Source organism: Microcaecilia unicolor, chromosome 4, assembly GCF_901765095.1.
Source record: "Microcaecilia unicolor chromosome 4, aMicUni1.1, whole genome shotgun sequence".
Classification (NCBI taxonomy): domain Eukaryota; kingdom Metazoa; phylum Chordata; class Amphibia; order Gymnophiona; family Siphonopidae; genus Microcaecilia; species Microcaecilia unicolor.
The window spans coordinates 70,208,520-70,224,875 of NC_044034.1; the positions used below are offsets into that span (position 1 = coordinate 70,208,520).

The window sequence follows — 16,356 nt, forward strand, 5'->3', positions numbered from 1 at the left end:
ATAATGGAAAAAAGAAGGGGATCCCTGACGAGCACTTGGCTGACTTTACTTGGTCCATTTTTTCTTGCGACCAAGCCTCAAAAAGGTGCCCGAACTGACCAGATGACCACCGTAGGAATCAGGAATGACTTCCCCTTACTCCCCCAGTGGTCACTAACTCCCTCCCACCCTAAAACAAAACTTTAGAAATGTTTTTTGCGAGCCTCTATGCCAGCCTCAAATGTCATACCCAGCTCCCTGACAGCAGTATGCAGGTCCCTGGAGCAGTTTTAGTGGGTACAGTACACTTCAGGCAGGCGGACACAGGCCCATCCCCCACTACCTGTTACACGTGGTGGTAAATGTGAGTCCTTCAAAACCCACCAGAAACCAACTGTACCCACATGTAGGTGCCCCCCTTCACCCCTAAGGGCTATGGTAGTGGTGTACAGTTGTGCGGAGTGGTTTTTTTTTTTTTTGGGGGGGGGGTGGGGGGCTCAGCACCCAAGGTAAGGGAGCTATGCACCTGGGAGCAATTTCTGAAGTCCACTGCAGTGCCCCCTAGGGTGCCCGGTTGGTGTCCTGGCATGTGAGGGGGACCAGTGCACTACGAATGCTGGCTCCTCCCACGACCAAAGGGCTTGGATTTGGTCGTTTCTGAGATGGGCGTCCTCGGTTTCCATTATCGCCGAAAACCGGGAACGACAATCTCTAAGGACGACCATTTCTAAGGTCGACCTAAATGTTGAGATTTGTGAGTCCCCGACCGTATTATCGAAACGAAAGATGGCCGCCCATCTTGTTTCGATAATATGGGTTTCCCCACCCCTTCGCTGGGACATCCTGCGAGGACGTCCTCAGGAAAACGTGGGTGCCCCGTTTGATTATGACCCGCATTGTGTATTTGGATTTTCAAAAGTTATTTGACAAAGTACCTCATGAAAGACTCCAGAGGCAATGGGATGCAAACATACCAGGCTATAATCTATTTAGGAAGGATAGAGAGGGTCGTAAAGGTGGAGGAGTAGCTTTATATGTGAGAAATGATATCACGGCGACCGAAATGACTGGGACCTGGGGAAAGGAAGAAGCGATATGGATCACCTTAAAGAGAGATGATAGAACCTCTGTCCACGTGGGTGTTGTCTGCAGACCTCCGACACAACTGCAGGAATTAGATAAAGACCTGATCGCAGATATTCAAAAGTTGGGAAACAAGAGAGAGGTGCTGTTGCTGGGAGATTTCAATCTGCCGGGTGTAGATTGGAAGGTTCCGTCTGCGGAATCGGAAAGAAGTAGAGGGATCGTGGATGCTTTCCAAAGTGTTTTGCTCAGACAAATGGTGACGGAACCCACAAGGGCGACGCTGGATCTGATGCTCACAAATGGGGATAGCGTGTCAAATATCCGAGTGGGTGCCCACCTGGGCAGCAGTGATCATCAAACAGTTTGGTTTGATATAACAGCTAAAGTGGAGAGCAGCCACTCAAAACTCAAAGTCCTGGATTTCAAGCGTGCTGACTTTAGTAAAATGAGGGAATACCTGAGGAAGGAGATGATGGGCTGGGAAGAAGTACAAGAAGTGGAAGGACAGTGGTCCAGGCTGAAAGAAGCTATAAATAGGGCCACAAAGCTTTATGTAAGGAAAGTAAATAAAAGCAAGAGAAAAAGGAAACTGATATGGTTCTCCAAGCAAGTGGTTGAGAAAATAAAGGCTAAAGAGTTGGCGTTCCAGAAATACAGAAAGACTCAAGAAAAGGAGCACGGGGAGAAATACCGGATGAAACTGAAAAAAGCCAAGAGAGAGATACGTCTGGCAAAAGCGCAAGCGGAAGAACAAATGGCTAGAAATGTAAGGAGGGGTGACAAAAATGTATTCAGGTATATTAGTGAAAGCAGAATGACTAAAAAGGGAATTGTGAGACTAAAAGATACTGCGAACCGCTATGTGGAAAATGAAGAAAAAGCAAATTTGCTACATAGATACTTTTGTTCTGTTTTCACAGAAGAAAATCCTGGAGAAGAACCGCGATGGACTGGAAAAAGTACAAATGAGAATGAAGTGGATAGAGCACCGTTCACGGAAGAGCGTGTGTATCAACAACTTGAAAAGCTAAAGGTGGACAAAGCCATGGGACCGGACGGGATCCACCCCAGGATATTGAGGGAGCTCAGAGAGGTTTAGGCGAGTCCTCTTAAAGATTTGTTTAATATATCCTTGCAGACGGGAGAGGTTCCCAGGGATTGGAGAACGGCGGATGTGGTCCCTCTTCACAAAAGTGGTGATAGGGAAGAAGCTGGAAACTACAGGCCGGTAAGTCTCACTTCGGTTATTGGAAAAGTAATGGAAGCGATGCTGAAGGAAAGGATAGTGAATTTCCTGGAAGCCAATAAGTTGCAAGATCCGAGACAACATAGTTTTATCAAAGGGAAATCGTGCCAAATGAATCTCATTGAGTTCTTTGATTGGGTGACAGGAGAATTGAATCAGGGACGAGCTATGGACATAATCTACTTAGATTTCAGCAAAGCTTTTGACACGGTTCCCCACAGGAGGCTCTTAAATAAACTGGATGGGCTTAAGATAGGACCCAAAGTGGTGAACTGGATTAGGAACTGGTTGATGGTCAGTCGCCAGAGGGCGGTGGTGAATGAAATTCGCTCGGAGGAGGGAAAGGTGAGTAGTGGAGTTCCTCAGGGATCGGTGCTGGGGACGATTCTGTTCAATATATTTGTGAGTGACATTGCCAAAGGGTTAGAAGGTAAAGTTTGCCTATTTGCGGATGATACTAAGATCTGTAACAGAGTGGACACCCGGGAGGGAGTGGAAAACATGAAGAAGGATCTGAGGAAGCTAGAAGAATGGTCTAAGGTCTGGCAATTAAAATTCAATGCGAAGAAATGCAAAGTGATGCACTTAGGGAATAGAAATCCACGGGAGACATATGTGATAGGCGGGGAGAGTCTGATAGGTACGGACGGGGAGAGGGATCTTGGGGTGATAGTATCTGAGGATTTGAAGGCGACGAAACAGTGTGACAAGGCGGTGGCCGTAGCTAGAAGGTTGTTAGGCTGTATAGAGAGAGGTGTGACCAGCAGAAGAAAGGGGGTGTTGATGCCCCTGTATAAGTCGTTGGTGAGGCCCCACCTAGAGTATTGTGTTCAGTTTTGGAGGCCGTATCTTGCTAAGGATGTAAAAAGAATTGAAGCGGTGCAAAGAAAAGCTACGAGAATGGTATGGGATTTGCGTTACAAGACATATGAGGAGAAACTTGCTGAACTAAACATGTATACTCTAGAGGAAAGGAGAAACAGGGGTGACATGATACAGACATTCAAATATTTGAAAGGTATTAATCCACAAATGAACCTTTTCCGGAGATGCGAAGGCGGTAGAACGAGAGGACATGAAATGAGATTGAAGGGGGGCAGACTCAAGAAAAATGTCAGAAAGTATTTTTTCACGGAGAGAGTAGTGGATGCTTGGAATGCCCTCCCGCGGGAGGTGGTGGAAATGAAAACGGTAACGGAATTCAAACATGCGTGGGATAAGCATAAAGGAATCCTGTCCAGAAGGAATGGATCCTCAGGAGCTTAGTCAAGATCGGGTGGCAGAGCCGGTGGTGGGAGGCGGGGCTGGTGGTTGGGAGACGGGGAGAATGCTGGGCAGACTTATACGGTCTGTGCCAGAGCCGGTGGTGGGAGGCAGGGATAGTGCTGGGTAGACTTATACGGTCTGTGCCAGAGCAGGTGGCGGGAGGCGGGGCTGGTGGTTGGGAGGCGGGGATAGTGCTGTGCACACTTATACGGTCTGTGAAAGAGCCGGTGGTTGGGAGGCGGGGCTGGTGGTTGGGAGGCGGGGATAGTGCTGGGCAGACTTATACAGTCTGTGCCCTGAAGAGCAGAGGTACAAATCAAAGTAGGGTATACACAAAAAGTAGCACATATGAGTTATCTTGTTAGGCAGACTGGATGGACCGTGCAGGTCTTTTTCTGCCATCATCTACTATATTACTATGTAAATTGGAGAGTTATGGGAGATGAGGTACTGTACTATTGTGGATTAAGAACTGGTAAAAAAATAGAAAACAGAGTAGGGTTCAATGGTCAATATTCTCAATGGAGAAGGGTAGATAGTGGGATCTGAGCTGGGATCATTGCTTTTTAACATATTTATAAATGATCTAGAGATGGAAGTAACTAGTGAAGTAATTAAATTTGCTGATGACACAAAGTTATTCAAAGTTGTTAAATCGCAAGAGCATTGTGAAAAATTACAAGAGGACCTTACGAGACTGGGAGACTGGGCATTCAAATGGTAGATGACGTTTAATCTGAGCAGGTCCAAAGTGATGCATTTGGGAAGAGAAACCTGAACTATAGCTACGTAATGCAAGGTTCCATATTAGGAGTTACCGACCAGGAAAGATATCTAGGTGTTATCATTGTTGATACTTTGCAACCCTTTGCTCAGTGTGCGGCGGCGGCTAAGAAATCAAATAGAATGTTAGGTATTATTAGGAAAGGAATAGAAAACAAAAATGAGGACGTTATAATACCTTTGTATCGCTCCATGGTGCGACTGCACCTCGAATATTGTGTGCGATTCTGGTCACTGCATCTCAAAAAAGATATACTGGAATTAGAAAAGGTACAGAGAAAGTTGACAAAAATGATAAAGGGACTGGGACAACTGCCCTATGAGGAAAGGCTAAAGTGGCTAGGGCTCTTAAGCTTAGAGAAGAGATGACTTAGGGGAGATATGATAGAGGTCTATAAAATTATGAGTGGAACAGAATGGGTAGATGTGAATTACTTGTTTACTCTTTCCAAAAATACTAGGACTAAGGGGCACACAATGAAGCAACAAAGTAGTAAATTTAAAACAAATCGGAGAAAGTATTTCTTCACTCAATATGGAAAAGAAAATAAGATGATACCTTTTTTATTGGACATAACTTAATACATTTTTTGATTAGCTTTCGAAGGTTGCCCTTCTTTGTCAGATCGGAAATAAGCAAATGTGGTAGCAGATAGTATATATAAGAGGAACAGCCATCTTTACTTTCTGACAATCTGCAAGAAGAATGACATCATTCCTAAAGGACTGAGGATCAAAAATCCTTTGGCTACCACTTACAATTCTGACTATGCAGAGAAAACCTACAAATGCACTAGTCAGAAACTAAGAAATGAACTCATACATCAACTCTACAAGAAAAAGAGAATAATACAAACCCAAAGGGATGAAATCATGAGGAACATGGAGGAACTCCATCCACACCGTAGGAACCAACTTAAAGAGGACCTACATAACATCCAATGAGAAAAACAACGCATGGCTATCCGCAAGAAAGAAATAAAGCTATCTTTTCTCTTGCAGAATCACAGAGAGAAAAACAGCCTATATTTGGATAACCACAGCTCTGCAGAAACAACATCCCCAGACACCTTGAGACACTTGGATATACATCTGAGGCATGTGAAAATCAGAGCCCAAACAAACCAAGGAATACTGATCACACCTTTAGAGATGCAGATCAGATGGGTATAATAAATCTCTCGAACCACAAGTTATCACAACATGAAGTCTCTGTACTCTCCAAAGGACTTTCTTTTTGCCCATCCAGCAAACTTGATGAAATTCAACTATATTCAGACCTAGAAGAATTCTTCAGAAAAATGCGTCTTAGAGCACATTTCCACAATAGAGGGGCACCAAACAGACCAGAATACGGTCTTAAACAAAAGAACACTTATTTCACCCCACAGGAGGGACAAAACTACAAGCTGGATAATTACATAGAAAGTTTCAGACATAGGGTTAAATCACAACTCTCCAACAAACAAAAAAGAATTCTGTACAATCTTACCCCACCAGAAAGAGCAGCCATAAGAACTCTACAAACTAATGAACGCATTATCATCAAACCCGCAGACAAAGGAGGCGCAGTGGTAATTATGGACACACAAAAATACATTGAAGAGGGACACAGACAGCTCTCAGACAATAAATACCACAGAAAACTAACTGAGGGCCCCACACAGGATTATACAAAGCAGCTAAAAGACCTTATCAGAACATTTCCTACACAAGCACAGCCACATCTGAAGAAACTCATACCAAACCAGCCTTCTGTGGGCACATTCTACATGCTACCCAAAATCCACAAACCTGGAATCCCGGGCAGACCAACCATATCAGGTATTGGCACACTCACGGAGGAAATATCTGGACTCATAGAGGGAATTCTGAAACCTCTCGTGCACAAAACTAACAGCTTCATACAAGACACCACAGACTTTCTGAATAAATTGAAAAATATCAAGCAATTACCACCAAACACCCTTCTGGTCACGATGGATGTAGAATCACTATACAGCAACATTCCACATGCGGATGGCATAGCCGCATGTGGAAGACTCCTAAAAAAATCCACAATGGACCATCAATACTCACCAGAAACTATTACGAAATTAATCAAATTTATTTTAACTCACAACTACTTCCGCTTTAACAATGATATCTATCTACAAATAATGGGCACTGCAATGGGCACCAGGACAGCACCCCAATATGCCAACCTTTTTATGGCTGAGCTGGAAGAGACTTTTCTGAATACATACCAGACCAAACCTCTAAAATATTACCGGTACATCGATGACATTTTTATGATTTGGACGGAGGAGGAAGAAACTCTGAAACAATTTTACTATTCCTTCAATACATACCATCCTACAATCAGATTCAAAATTGACTACTCCCCAGAAAAGTCAATTTTTTGGACACCACAGTCTCAATCAGTGATGGCTGTATACAAACATCTATATACAAGAAACCCACAGACAGATGCAGCTACCTCCACAACTCCAGCTTCCACCCTTCACATACAAAAAGATCCATTATTTACAGCCAAGCCACAAGATACCACCGTATCTGCTCGGACCCAGAGGATAGAGACAGGCACCTTGAAACCCTGACTGCATCCTTCAAACAGAAAGGCTACAACCCCAAAATAATCTCCAAGAATATTGCCTCCTCCCTCAAAACACCCAGGGAAAATCTGCTACAGTACAAAGAAAAAAAAGCCACAGACAGAATTCCCCTTGTAGTGACATACAACCCAGAGCTGGAGAAACTGAGGAAAATCATAAGAGACCTACAGCCCTTACTCCAGGAGGATGAATTACTGAAAGAGATATTCCCATCCCCACCAGTGCTGGCCTTCCGATAGCCACCAAACTTAAAACACAAGCTGATCAGAAGTAAACTCTCAACACAGACTGAAAAAGAAAAAGGCACGTTTCCCTGTAACACATCCAACTGCAAGCTATGCCAAAACATTTCACAAGACCCCACAGTCATTCACAAGGGAAAAATAGTCAACATGAAGGACTATTTTACATGCTCATCTTCCAATATGGTATATATCATTCAGTGAAAAAAATGCTATATTGGAGAAACAGGCCAGATGCTTAAGACAAGATTCAATCGGCACAGACATCACATGAAAATAGCCGGTGCCAGTCAAGCCCCCACCCCTGTGGGCCAACACTTTACAAGACCAGAACACTGCACCAGTGATTTCACAGTAAGAATACTGAAAGGTAATTTTAAAACAATACAGGAACGTAAGACCTTTGAAATAAGAATGATTGAATATTTTAACACCCAACAGACAGGACTTAATAAGAATCTGGGTTTTCTAACCCATTATAAAACCATAAAGTTGTATTTCTCTGTTTATTTCTCTGTTTGTTACCCTCCTCTCACCCTATGCATATCCCCACCCTCCCACTCTGTCAAACTGTCAAAGTAATGCTTTGATGTTTCTCTTATATATACTATCTGCTACCACATTTGCTTATTTCCGATCTGACGAAGAAGGGCAACCTTCGAAAGCTAATCAAAAAATGTATTAAGTTATGTCCAATAAAAAAGGTATCATCTTATTTTCTTTTCCATGTTTTATTTTGTTTGATTTCTATTGATAACCTTTAAGAGTGGACTAACACGGCTACCACACCTCTTCACTCAACATGTAATTAAACTCTGGAATTCATTGCCAGAGAATGTAGTAGAAGCAATCCACTACTTATTTCTAGGATAAGTAGCATAAAATATACTGTTCTGTTTTGGGACCTTGCCAGGTTCTTGTGACCTGGATTGGCCACTGTAGGAAACAGGATGCTGGGCTTGATGGACCTTTGGCCTGTCCCAGTATGGCAATATTTATGTAATTGTGTAGGTTGTATTATCTGAACCAATTTGTCATAACACATACAAAAAAAAATAAAAGAAAAAAGAAATCATGTCTACCCAGTAAAGGCATCTTATTTTTTTATTTAAATGCTAACAGAAAGGGGACTCTGACAACAACTGCAATACTGCAAATATAATTCTAACACATTCCTGCTCTGTTTCTGGTTGCCACTTGTGGAGTTATTTCCACACTGTCTGGGGCAAACGTGGCTCTGATACATTATGTAGGTGATTTTACATATATATAAATCCAGTGGAAGCTGAAATCATTGTGAATTGTGTTTAGAAACACAGTCAAAACTACATTATTCAGTTGAAATTACTAAAGAAAGGAACAACTTCCTGAACAATGATATCCTCAGTATACAGTAGCTGTATAATGTGATACTACAAAATACAAAATAATGCCAAATAATTATAGTAAGTGCAGAAGGGAAAGAGAGATAGTGCTGGGGAGGAGCCGGCTGTCCGGGTACATGTAGGTACCAATGATGTAGGAAAATGTGGGAGAGAGGTCTGGAAGCCAAATTTAGGCTCTTAGGTAGAAAGCTCAAATCCAGATCCTCTAGGGTAGCATTCTTTGAAATGCTACCCGTTCCACGCGCAGGGCTCAAGAGACAGGCAGAGCTCTGGATTCTCAATGCGTGGATTAGACAATGGTGCAAGGAGGAGGATTTTAGATTTGTTAGGAACTGGGCAAAATTCTGGGGAAGGGGGAGTCTATTCCGAAAGGATGGGCTCCACCTTGACCGGGATGGGTCCAGGCTGCTGGCATCGGCATTTAAAAAAGAAATTGAGCAGCTTTTAAACCAGAAACAAGGGGAAGGCCGACAGTCGCACAACAGCGTATGGTTTGGAATAAGGTATCTTGTAAAGATACTGCCCAAACAGGGAGGATGGGGGTTCCTGATGGTGAGGTTGCAAAGGCGACCGTAATAGATTCATCTGTAAACAGAAATAATAAAAATCAGGCAGAAGATAGTAAATTAATACTGTCAAGTAATCAACATAGTGTGACTAGGAATAACTTGAAGTGTCTTTATGCAAATGCTAGGAGCCTAAGACATAAGATAGGAGAATTGGAATATACTGCACTAAATGAAAAAATAGATATAATAGGCATCTCCAAGACCTGGTGGAAGTAGGATAACCAGTGGGACACTGTCATACCGGGATACAAATTGTATTGCAGTGATAGAGTGGACCGGATTGGGGGAGGAGTAGCATTGTATATTAACAAGGGCAATGAATCAAATAGACTGAAATTTTTACAGGAAACAAATGACTTTTGGAATCACTATGGATCGAAATTCCATGTGTCAAGGGGAAAAGGATGGTGGTAGGAGTGTACTACCGTCCGCCTGACCAGGATAAGCAGATGGACGCAGTCATGTTAAAGGAAATTAGGGACGCTAATAAAATGGGAACCGCGATAATGTGTGATTTCAATTACCCCAATATAGACTGGGTTAATGTGGCATCGGGGCACGCCAAGGAGGTAAAATTCCTTGATGAAATCAAGGACTGCTTCATGGAGCAGCTGGTACAGGAGCCGATGAGAGAAGGAAAAATTCTAGATCTAGTCATTTGTGGAGCACATGATCTGTTACGGGAGGTGTTTAACTTCAAAAAAGGGAGCTATCATAAAATGAGGAGAATGGTAAAAAAACTTAGAACTTAGAGGAGCGAAGGAGAGAGTAAAAAACCTACAATGGGCATGGATGCTGTTCAAAAACACCGTCCTGGAGGCCCAGGCCAAATATATTCCATGTGCTAGTAAAAAAGGCCCGTTTCTGACACAAATGAAATGGGCGCTAGCAAGGTTTTCCTCGGCTCAGCTGCAGCAACCCCTGTCCAGCAACCCTCCTCTCCCCCTGCAGCCACCCATGTCCAGCGAACCTCCTCTCTCCCCTGCCCTCCCTCCTGCCACCCATGTCCAGCGACCCTCCTCTCTTCCCTGCCCCCCCTCCAGCCACCCATGTCCAGCGACCCTCCTCTGGACATGGATCAGCTGTGAGGCATGTTGTTTTTCCCCCGGGTTCTGAAGTTGACATCATAATGGCTACGGTGATGTCAGCCTGATCTACGGAGCAAAGCAGACCAACCTGGAATGAGCCACGGTCCCAGGCAGCAAGTCAGAACGTTGGAGGTGAGAATTATTATATAGGATCAGTAAAGGAGGGCAGAAGACCAAACGACAACCGGCGTGGTTAAAAAGACAGGTGAAGGAGGCTATTGGAACAAAAAGAGAATCCCTCAGAAAATGGAAGAAAGAACCGACTGAAGATAATAAAAAGTGGCATAAGGAAAATTCTAAGATGGCCGCCAGTAATGGACTGAAAACCGACGGCTCCGAACATCCGTGAGGATAATTTAATATTTACACGGTGGTTTACTGTCTCTGTTCGCTCTAAGTGCAGGACCGGACTGACTTACTACGCTAGCCTGCAACCTGTGGATTCCCCTGTGGATTTAATTTCAACCTTCTCACATATCAGCTGTCCCTCTCATCTTCAATTGCTGGATTACAGTCTTCGTTCATCTCACCTCCTGCTACCCCCTGGATTAATCATGTTCTCGTCTTCCACAATTCAAATTCTCTACCTGTCAGCCCTGTTGCATTCTGCCCTAACTGCTACTGAACCCACTTACGCTCACATTCCCATCATCTCTGGACACAGGAGGCTTTCATCCCGTATGCCATCTCGCAAATCATCACAAGTTGCTCAACTATCAGTCTCTGTTGCCTCTAAGCCCCATCCTCGCAAACAATATCATCGCACTCTGGTTCCCATTGTGCATGCGAATCAAGTGCAATTCCAATCATTTCATGTGGGCTATGTAAATGCGAGATCCGTAGTGAGTAATCCCGAACTGATATCTGACTGGATCTCCTCCGATGCTCTAGATATGTTGTTCATCACGGAAACCTGGATAAGAACACCTAAAGACCCCATTGTGCTGGATCTCTGCCCAGCAGGCTACAAGATCATCCACTGGGACAGATTAGATAAACGAGGGGGCGGGTTGGCGCTCATCTACCGCTCCCACCTCATAGTAGATGCAAGTTCGGTTTTGATCTCCTCGTCGCTGGAAGTTGCTGCTGTCAAGGTTCATCACCCCTCCCTTCATGGCCAGCTGGCCTGTGTGCTGTTTTACAGGCCTCCAGTTACCTGGTCAAGCAGTCAATCTGCGCTTTTGGATTTCATCTCTAATGCAAGCATGAACAACTCGAACATACTTTTCTTGGGTGATCTCAACCTCCATTTGGATAATCCAACATCCCCAGAAGTATCCCAGTTCCTGGATTTTCTCCACCTTTGTGACCTTGAATGTCCTATCTCTGGTCCAACTCACTGTAAGGGTCATTCACTTGACCTCCTCTCATTTAAATTTTTTGACGATCAGAACTTTTCTGTTCATGATATTCGCTGGCTGGAAACGGCTTGGTCGGATCACTTTAAACTACAGTTCACCCTGCGTTGGCAAACCTCAGGTCCCCTCCGGCCTCGTCAGTCTCACCAACATTACACCAGAGGTGTCATTGACCCCAGCTTGTTCTGGAGGTCTCTTTATAGTCACGGCTTGGATCTGCAACCATCCTCGCCCACTTATCTCACTGACTGGGACCACTCTTGCAATGCTGTGCTGAATACAATTGCACCCCTGCGTCTCAAATCCTCGTACATTCGCAGATTATCACCCTGGTTCTCAACAGACCTGAGAGCTTTGAAATGTGAGGTACGACGTATGGAAAGAACTTGGCGAAAAGGTAAATCTGATCAGGCTCGGGAGGCCTGGAAAAGTAGTCACCGCAAGTATAAATACGCCATCCGAATTGCAAAGCGCACCTACTTTTCATCTAAGATGCAGGCGGCTGGCCGGGACATCCGACAGATATATCAACTACTAAACACCTTTCTAGATACTCGCAAGCTAGAACGCTCCAGTGTTGATCCTCCCTCAGCTATACAACTTGGAACCTACTTCAAGGAGAAAATTCTTACCCTGCGGTCTTCAACCGTCAGCTGCCTCTCTGATGTGGATGACTTTCTGGCATCCTTGGATGTGCCTTCGGGTGCTTGCCCTGCTGACCGCTTTTGGATCAAATTCAATCGCCTGTTACCCGACAAGGTGACTGCTGCTCTACGTAAATTCACAAATAAAAGCTACAGATTAGATGTATGTCCGACTCATCTCCTAAAGGTCGCACCAAAATGTTACATTGTAGAACTGACCTGTTACCTTAACTATATGTTAAGCGCAGGATTCTTCCCGCCAGGTCATGGAAACATCCTTCTCACCCCAATCCCAAAAAATTTAAAGATCAAGCCAGATGTCATCTCTAACTATCGCCCAGTGGCTTCGATACCTCTAGTTATCAAGCTGATGGAGAGTCTGGTCAATGTTCAGCTCAACGAATTTTTGACTAATTTCGATATCCTCCATCATTCACAATCAGGTTTTCGAGTTCATTACAGCACGGAGACTGTCCTGGTTACCCTCTTATCCAACTTTCGACGAGAACTATCTATTGGACGGAAGATTCTTCTGTTACAATTTGACATGTCTAGTGCTTTTGACATGGTAGATCATGAACTCCTGCTCCATCTACTGGATTCTATTGGTATAGGAGGGCCAGTTTTGCATTGGTTCAAGGGTTTCTTGACCTCAAGGTCCTATCAGGTCATGGTGAATTCCCACACTTCTGAACCGTGGAATGCTTCCTGTGGGGTCCCTCAGGGCTCTCCCCTCTCACCTACCCTATTCAATATAATGATGATGCCTTTAGCCACAGCACTTGCAAATCTGGACCTCAATCCTTTCATCTATGCGGATGATATTACAGTCTATATCCCTTTTCAATCCACAGTATCAGAAGTTGCCAACCTCATAGATGCCTGTTTCTCCACTTTAGAACAATGGGCCAGGGTGTTTCGCTTCAGGCTAAACAGGGAAAAAACTCATTGTCTCATCCTCTCGTCCACGTACGCTCATGTAACTGACACAATGCTTCCAGTTCAGGGTTCTGCCCTCCCGATTGCCAACAGCCTGAGACTTTTAGGAGTGCATCTGGATTCACATCTCCAGCTGGTTGATCATGTACACTTGGTCTCCAAAAAAATGTTCCAGGCCATGTGGAGGCTTCGGCGCATCAGATACCTCCTTCCCAGAGACTTGTTTCGTACCCTTGTCCATTGGCTTGTCCTATCCCACCTGGATTATTGTAGTGGTATTTATGTGGGTTGCCAGGCCTCCTTATTGAAAACTTTCCAAACGGCTCAGAACACTGCGGCGAGGCTCATCCTAAATGAAAGGCGTTTTGCACACGCCGACCCCCTGCGTTTTAAACTTCATTGGCTGCCAGTACAGGAGCGAATTGCTTTTAAGATCTGCTCCCTAACACATAAAATCATCTATGGGGCTGCCCCGGAATACATGCTCCCCTTGATCGACCTTCCGCCTAGAAATGCCAACCCTGCTGCTCGGTCCTATCTCCACCTTCATTTTCCGAATTGTAAGGGAGTCAAGTATAAGAAAATCTTCGCCTCGTCTTTCCGTTATTGGAGTCCCAAACACTGGAACACGTTACCTCGTCACCTTAAAACTCAAGTGGACCATGCCCTTTTTAAGAAGTTGTTAAAGACATTCCTCTTTGCTAAGACTTATCCCTCAAGTTACCATGTTGATTAAAGCATCCCTTGTCCCTTACCCTACCTAGTTCACTTTGTTAGTTTCTTCCCTCCTACTTACTTCTTAATGTTTGCCTAAGCTGTTAAGTTTGTACTCTTATTTAATACTCTGTAAGCCACATTGTGCCTGCATGAGTGGGAAAATGTGGGATATAAGTATCAAATAAATAAATAAATCAGATGCAAAGTGCAGATAACAAAGGCTAAGAAGGACTTTGAAAGGAAGATAGCGGTAGAGGCAAAAACACATAGTAAAACTTTTTTCAGGTATATAAAAAGCAGAAAACCGGCAAAAGAACCAGTCGGGCCACTGGATGGCCGGGGAGTAAAAGGGGCACTCAGAGAAGATAAAGAAATAGCGGAAAGATTAAATGAGTTCTTTATGGAAAGATTAAATGAGTTCTTTGCCTCAGTCTTCACCAAGGAAGATTTGGTTGGGATATCAGTGCTGGACAGGGTATTCGAGGCTGACGAGTCGGAGAAACTTAATGAAATCTCTGTAAACCTGGAGCAAGTTCTGCAAACTAAAGAGTAGCAAATCTCCCGGGCTGGATGGCATTCAACCCAGGCTACTGTTGTTGATATGTAATTTATCCTTAAAATCGAGCGTGGTACCGGAAGATTGGAGGGTCGCTAATGTAACACCAATTTTTAAGAAAGGTTCCAGGGGAGATCTGGGGAATTATAGACCGGTGAGTCTGACGTCGGTACCGGGCAAAATGGTAGAGACTATCATTAAGAACAAAATAACAGAGCACATTCTAAAGCATGGACCAATGAGACAAAGTCAGCATGGATTTAGTGAAGGGAAGTCTTGCCTCACCAATCTACTACATTTCTTTGAAGGGGTAACCAAACATGTCGACAAAGGTGAGCCGGTGGATATTGTGTATCTGGATTTTCAGAAAGCGTTTGACAAAGTCCCTCATGAAAGGCTCCAGAGGAAATTAGAGAGTCGTGGGATCGGAGGTAGTGTATTGTTCTGGATTAAAAACTGGTTGAAAGATAGGAAACAGAGAGTAGGGTTAAATGGTCACTATTCACAATGGAGAAGGGTAGTTAGTGGGGTCCCTCAGGGATCTGTGCTGGGACCGCTGCTTTTTAACATTTTCATAAATGACCTGGAGATGGGGGTAACTAGCGAGGTTATCAAATTTGCTGATGACACAAAGTTGTTTAAGGTCGTCAAATCGCTGGAAGATTGTGAAAAGTTGCAAGAACATATTGCAAAACTAGGACGTCTAAATGGCAGATGACGTTCAATGTGAGCAAGTGCAAAGTGATGCATGTGGGAAAGAGGAACCCAAACTATAGCTACGTCATGCAAGGTTCAGCGTTAGGAGTCACGGCACGAGAAAGGGACCTGGGAGTCATCATTGATGATACATTGAAATCTTCTGCTGCTGCGGCTAAGAAAGCAAATAGAATGTTAGGTATTATTAGGAAAAGGATGGAAAACAAAAATGAGGATATTATAATACCACTGTATCGATCCATGGTGCGACCGCACCTAGAGTATTATGTTCAATTCTGCTCGCAGCACCTCAAAAAAGATATAGTGGAATTAGAAAAGTGCAGAGAAGGGCGATGAAGATGATTAAGGGGATGGGACGACTTTCCTATGAGGAAAGGCTAAAGTGGCTGGGGCTCTTCAGCTTGGAGAAAAGGCGGCTGAGGGGAGATATGATAGAGATATATAAAATAATAAGTAGAGTGGAAAAGATAGATATGGAGCGTCTGTTTATGCTTTCCAAAAATACTAGGACAAGGGGGTAATGCGATGAAGCTGGAGTGCAGTAAGTTTAAAACAAATAAGAGAAAATTTTTCTTTACTCAGCGCGTAATTCGACTCTGGAATTCGTTGCCGGAGAATGTGGTTAAGGCGGTTAGCTTAGCAGAGTTTAAGAAAGGTTTGGACGGCTTCCTGAAGGAAAAGGCCATAGAATGTTATTAAAGCCATGTGAAGAATACAACAAGGAAGATGTTCCATTCAATGTGGAAACTCAAAAGAGTAAAACCTTTCTTCCCAAGGGATTTCTTTCACAACCTGGTACAATCAATGGTGCTAAGTCATCTAGACTATTGCAATGCACTTTTTGCTGGCTGTAAAGAACAAATCATTAAGAAACTTCAAACAGCCCAAAACACTGCAGCCAGACTTATATTTGGAAAAACAAAATACGAAAGTGCCAAACCCCTAAGAGAAAAGTTGCACTGGCTTCCACATAAAGAACGTATTACGTTCAAGGTCTGCACTCTGGTTCATAAAATCATTCATGGAGATGCCCCGACCTACATGTTAGACCTTATTGACTTGCCACCTAGGAATGCTAAATGATTAGCACGCACATTCTTGAATCTTCACTTCCCCAGCTGTAAAGGACTAAAATACAGATTAATACATGCATCCAGCTTTTCCTA

At 43.8% G+C, this 16,356-nt stretch overlaps 1 protein-coding gene across 1 annotated transcript in view; it reads right to left on the reverse strand.

Moving 5' to 3' along the window:
• ATP8A2 (ATPase phospholipid transporting 8A2) overlaps positions 1-16,356 on the reverse strand; it is a 1,572,980-nt gene that overhangs the window by 1,298,508 nt on the left and 258,116 nt on the right. The window lies entirely within an intron of this gene.